General features: G+C 40.4%; 1 non-coding gene across 1 annotated transcript; it reads right to left on the minus strand.

Moving 5' to 3' along the window:
- Nucleotides 1-5,191: 5,191 nt before the first annotated feature.
- On the minus strand, nt 5,192-5,263 carry TRNAH-GUG. The gene has a single exon. It is a non-coding gene; the product is annotated as a tRNA-His (tRNA).
- Nucleotides 5,264-6,573: the final 1,310 nt, after the last annotated feature.

Below are 6,573 nucleotides of genomic sequence, written 5' to 3' on the forward strand. Positions count from 1 at the left end.
GCCCTCCTACTCAGCAAGGATGTGAAAAAACTTTCTTCACCCTGCTGTCAGGAAAAATTGAAGCCCCATACACCTGCAAACCTGGGAGGGCACCTCACCTCTGGAGGCTGTAGGCTTAGGTATCCCAGTTTCGGAGTAGTAGGCTAGTGACCCCTGGCATCTTACCACCTCCCTCAGGTTCACGAGAGCTCTTTCTGTTGTGTTTTTTACAGTATCTTTGGGTATTCCTCTGGTTGGCCTCAGATTTCCTGTCTAAATATCACTCAGCCTTTTAGAAGCATATCAGAGCAATTAGCTTTTGACTTCTTGGTCTAACTGATGAGACAGATGTGACTTATTTCCCAAAAGAAAGCAATTTAGAAACATGCACGAGCGTAAAAAAGACCAGGATGATCTTTCATGCTCTGTCCCTGCTGTAGTCTCTCAGAAATGTCATCTGCTGTGTTAGATTTTGTAAACTCCAAAAATACCAAAGTAACTCATCACAGGTGCATATATTCTTCTTTAAAGCATCCTAGTGAATGAAGTCCTAGAAAAGAAATCCAAAAATTGCAATGCCAGAAATTCTGCTCTACTCACGCACTATCGTGAGGCTGCTGAAACACTCAAGGCTCACCCCTGCTTGACCACAGCCTCCTTGGAACTGACTTCTCTGTATCTAGTCTACTATCTAGTACCTAAAGTATAGAAACTTTGTATTACCTTAGCGGTAGTTATAGTAATATTGATGATTTTTGAGACTTTTGACAGGACACTAGACTAATTCAAAATGTCATTTTTAAAAATTATTTTATGATGATTAACCTGGAAACAGTGGTCATTCTGTTTGCTTTAGTTTATTTAGGATACCAATGTCTGCATTGCTAGCTCAATGCTAGCACTATAAACTGAGAGCAAGAATGCTGTGGGCAGATAATTAGACCTTTCTTAGCAATTCCCCCTGCAGTTACTTGTTCTCCTCACAAGAGAATCAAAATTAAAACCCAATTTCATTTTGGAATATAAACATGCAAGTGCAGGTGGTTCCCATCATTCCATTTCCTGAGAAAATATTTAGCAATTTCCCCTTCTCATTAGGAAAAAAGAAAACAAAAACTGTAGTACAAAGCAGTTTCCAAGGATAACAGGATTGCAGACTAGGAAACACAGAGGTATAATCCTGGACCTGATTTTGAACCTGGAATTGTACAAAGAATTGCCTGTATGTTTCTGAAATATGTGGCTCTTCATTTCTAGAAGACAGGTCTAGATAACATTTTTCCAGTAGGAAACCATGGTCTAATAATAATATGTGAAAATATTAACAAGGACCCAGGTTTACATAAACCTACTGCTGAAGCTCAGAATTTTTTTTTTTGTCTAAGAACAATTTGAAGGCTAGAGAGAAGGGTTTGCTTCAGCAGCTTTCTCTGCCTTTATGCAGCAAGCTGATGTGGTGGGAAATTAAGAATAGTATTTTAAAAACGAGACAGGAAAAGAGAGTGCATGCCTTTCTCTGCAGCTCTTCTGTGTCCGTTTGTGCCTCCCATTGTTCTCATGCATGGCCCATTGTAAAACCTTTAAGACATAGAGGAGTCTATCCCGTATTCCCAACATGCCTAATTTAACTCTTGGCACTGAAACTAACAGGATGTACCCATCAACGGTGCTTAAGCAGAGATTTATTTCTTGTTACTGTATTTTAACATTAGCTGTTGATTAGGGTTAAAACTGCTAGAGTTTTTAAGCTATGGAGAAAGACACCTAGTTGTTAAGAATGCAACACTGAACAGAAAGACTTGAAAAACTTTTGGAATATTAATTGAACCTGATGTAGATTTCTGTTCTACTTCATTCATTTTTCAGGAGTGCAGCAGAGTTGGTTGTATCCTGTCTGATGTTCACATCAGGTGTTGAGCAGGATAGAAAGCAGTGACTGTTTTGAATCTGCAGTCAACAAATCAAATTAATCCTGCTTTTCATTCTCTTTACAGGAGTGCAGCTCATATTAAAAATTTTATAGGTCCCCTCTGAAATCCTTTCAAAGGGCTCTGGTCAGGAAGACTCTTTGAAAGGAGATCTGTGGTAAAGAGAACTCCTGAAACCTTAAATAGCTGGTTGTGCTTTAGCAAAGAATGCCAGGAATTAATTTCACAGGTGGGATGATTTTACCTCTGGAAATTCGGCTCTGAGTTTACAGGGTATTATTGCAGGATGGGTAGTAATTGGGGAAAATTTGGCAGACAGGGAGATTCCTGAGCCTAATGTGTAAACATAACTGCATAAACAATGTCTGACACTGCAGTTCTGTAGCTTTTCTCATAGTCTGTCTTTGGTGTTTCTTAAAAGAAAGCATGTCCTGCTCTCTAAATATGAATATGTGGCTTCATATTTGTAAAGCTCCAGCAGTCACTCACAGCACTGACGAGAGCTGCACTGAACCACGTGTGAAGACTGTGATCAATTTTTGAAGCTTTTGACTTGTAACACTTTGAGTTAGGCTTTGGCTCAGGTTTGAAACCTACAACTTTCTGTACTACATTTCAAACTACTTAGTAGGCCCTGGTTTCACTTCTTCATCAAGAGTTCAGCACAAACCCGAAACTACCAAATGTCCAAAATTATCTAAATAATGTGTTATGTTGGCTTTTTTTAAAATTTATTTATGTTTTTCTATCTCTTGAACTCTAAATTCCCAATTTTCCTATTCTAAAAACTTTATAGATGTGTCCTTTTGAACTGAAATTTCACAGAAGCAAAATCAGCTCTTTGAGTTAGAATCAAATACATCTGATAAACATCTCTTTCACAAAGCTTTGTGAAAGTCATTCATGTGCTTAAGGTTTTACAACTTTTTCCTCCGTTCTTTTATAAAGCAATGTTGTATATGTTTGCACCAAATACAACTCAGAAGATGAGACTTTGTGATACTCCTTTTAAAGGAGTATCTTTGTCACAAAGAAACCTCCATCCAAAGGGATCCTAAAACACAATGTCTCAAAAACCTTTGAGAAGAGAGCATTGTTTTGACATTCCATGATAATATAGCAAAAATTTTCTCTTATAACATGGTCTGTAATGTTAACATGATCAGTGTCTCTGTGCTGCTAATCCAGCACATATGTCCCTCTTGCACCTGAAAGTTGTGCATGGAGCCAACAACATAGCCACCACACTGTTTCTGGTAAGTTCTTTCTTGTGGACCCCTGCATTCTCAGTTTAGATCTTGTGCTTCCAGATTCCTGGAATAATGATTTTGTTGTTGTTGTTGTTCTCTGATATGAGCAGCAAAAATTTTATTTTCATCTCCAGAATTGTACCATTAATTTGTTTGGGGGTGACAGATCTATCTAAACTCCTTAAGAAAATTTGGCATAGTAGGATGTGTTTATTCTGGGACCTGCACTGTTGCTATTATTCACCAGGCAGCTGAAGGCGAGAAGGTGTACTGGCCTTTGTACTGGCACAGGGAAGAAAACTTCTTTATGATATAACCGTGAAGGCATTCGTATTAAAACCACATGGGGTAAATTAGGGTTTTACTGTTACACTTGAGAAAGAAAAGTCTGAATCATTTAGATAAAGTGACAGTAAGAAAACTAGCATATCATGGAAAATTCTCTTCAGAAACATGTTTTGAAGTTTTTTTGCGTAAGAACAGAATTTGATGGAAAAATACTTGCAACAGAACTCTAGAAGGCCTAATATAAGAAACATGAAGTCTTCCAGAGAGACAAAAGTATAAATTCTAGAAAGAGATTTAAGGTTGATCCACCAGCTATTGAACTGCTTTGTTTAATCATATTGACCTTTCTATTTCTTGTTTGCTGAGAGATTGGTTTAATGGAATTAAATATTCCCTGCTGGTCTTCATAGTTATGCGAGTCCTGCTTTAAAAGCAATCCCTTTTCATCTTAATAGTTTCAAGATAGTCTTGCTTCCCTACTGAGCCCTGGACAGACACCTGGAGAAAGTTTGCCAAGAGCTGGGAAGCCTGCGTCTGCATGCCTGAATAGTGATTGATCTCAGAAGGACATACACTGTCTTCTCTAAGGAAAACTTTTGAGATTCCAGCCTCAACTGTTAGAAACATACAGCCATTTCCCATAAATTAATATTTGCTGCCGCCTTTTTTTCATCCCCTGCTTTTTCTTTTGACTTGTAGGCAGGTGGTGTGCTTAAGTATGAAGAAAACATTTGGTTAAAATGAGTAGTTTTAACTTCAGTCAGCAAGATATGCAGCTATCTAATGATGAAATTAGAATTGGTCACATGATCTGACGTTCATTAATACATTTTTGAGCATCTTCTATTTATAACAAATTAGAAGTAGAACTGTGTTGCTGCATGGTTCAATCACTATATAAGGTGGCTATCTGTAGGCACTTGGGAGTGTTTCCTGAAAATTTCTTTCCTTGTGCCTTTCAGCTAATTTCCTTACCTCACCATTCCCATACTGGAAAACTACTGGTCCCTAGCACCCCTGCCCCAATAAACAGCAACACCCACCAGGCAGCGTAGGCAGGATGAGTGAATGGTGCTTAGACAAACAGAGAATCATGTCAGACCATTTTCCCCCCTCTTGGCAGAATCCCCCCGGTCACATCATCTTCTCCCCACAAAAATGGCATTGCATTTCCAGCAGTGTCTTGCTTCTCTTTAATCAAATTTCAGACCTAGACATGATGTCTCCTATTTGCTGCTATTGATTACCGGCCTCATAAGTGCATCACTCTTGGAACAAAGATACTAAAAAGCCTCGCAATAAATAAAATAATTGCATGTAATTTCATGCCTCCTTTGCTGCTCTTTCCTGAAAAATTCTGGAATTTTGTTTTGTGGTGAGTCATCCCTGGGGACAGATCATAGAAAGAAATCGGTCTTCACTGGGAGAGAGAAAGAAGATATGTTAAAAAACTGACACAGTGAAGTCAGTGAAAATGTTGTCCCAGACAACCTTAGTACAATATCCATGTGAACTGCTTGAAATCACACAAAAGGAGACAAAAAACCTATGGTGCAAAGAGTGTCAACCACCTTATCATGTAGCAATGAGCTACAAGAACTTTTTTTGTGCAGCTACTCCTTCCTCTCATCTGTTTTTTCTGTGCTTCAGACACTGAGGCCTGTTCAACAGTTACTGCAGAGTGAGGGTTTGCGTGGGTGTCACGTCTCCAGAACCAAGCCTCCAAAAGCAGTTCCCTCTCCTCTGTGCCGTGACTCGGATTTGAACCGAGGTTGCTGCGGCCACAACGCAGAGTACTGACCACTATACCATCACGGCAAGCTACAAAGCATGTGTCCAGTATTTCATCTTTTCTGTCCCCTCTAGCAGAGCCGTGCAAGCATTGCCACCTAGTGCGGACCAGCTATAATGTCCCAAGTGCTGGCCTCCTCCCTGGGGTGACCACTACTATGGTGGCATGCCCAGGCATCCCCCAACCAAAAACAGTGCTGCTGACACAGATGTACATGCAGAAGACAGGCACAAATGTTGGCAGAAAAATATTCCTGCTCCTTTTAGCAATTGCAGTCTGGTGTGGAAATCTTTCATTGCCTTCTATTTGGCCAATGTCTGTCTTCCAATATACAGTAATTTCGGTCTGTGAATCTTCCTTCTGTTTTCAGTGCTCTGCCTAGTGATGGAAGAAAATCTGGTGAAAGGTCACTCACAATTACATAATTATTTTAAAAGCTGTTGAAAAGGAAACATAAAAGCACACGTTCCCCTCCTGCTTTAAGTCAGACTTGACCCAAGGTTGCTGTAGCCACAGCACACAGTACCAGCCACTGGGCTGTCACAGCAAGCTGGCACATTGTGACAGGTTTTGGACAGACGTGGCAGAAAAATAAGATTTCTAGTAAAATAACAAATGTTGACAGCACTGAGTCATCAAATATGGATTTTTGTTGAGGCTTGAGAGTTAACGTTTCAAAACACAGTTAGTTGTTCATAGTAGAGTTACTCTAATAATCATCTTTATTAAAGATCTCATACCCGCCATTTAGTCTCACTTTTTAATTCTGTGTCTGACAGTCATAACAAGAAAAGATTGATAATAGCAGGTATCTTCACAATTTTGTTAATTAGTTAAAAAAGTGGAAGGAATTGATGAGTACACCAGATGGTTGCGCTGTCGTTCAGAGGGACCTTGTCAGGCTGGAGAAACGGGCTGACAGGAACTCCATGAAGCTCAACAGGTGGAAGTGCCATGGGGTAGAACCCCATGCACCAGCACACACTGGGCACTGACAAAGAGGAAAGCAGCTTGTCAGGAGAAGGCCCTTGGAGTCCTGGTGGACACCAAGTTGATCATGAGCCACCAATGTGTCTTTGTGGCAAAGAAGGCCAACAGCCTCATTGGCTGCATCAGGCAGTGCATTGCAGCAGGTCAAGGGAGGTGATCCTTTCTCTGTACTCAGGACTGGTGAGAGACATCTGTGTGATGCATCCAGTGCTGGGCTCCCCAGTACAAGAGAGACATGGACATACTGGAGTGAGTCCACTGAGGAGCCACTAAGATGACGAAGGGCTTGGAGCTTGGAGAGGGTGAGAGAGCCGGGACTTGTTAGGCTCCAGACGAGCAGGCTTAG

The sequence above is a fragment of the Cariama cristata genome, unplaced genomic scaffold (assembly GCF_000690535.1).
Source record: "Cariama cristata isolate BGI_N322 unplaced genomic scaffold, ASM69053v1 scaffold7064, whole genome shotgun sequence".
NCBI lineage: Eukaryota > Metazoa > Chordata > Aves > Cariamiformes > Cariamidae > Cariama > Cariama cristata.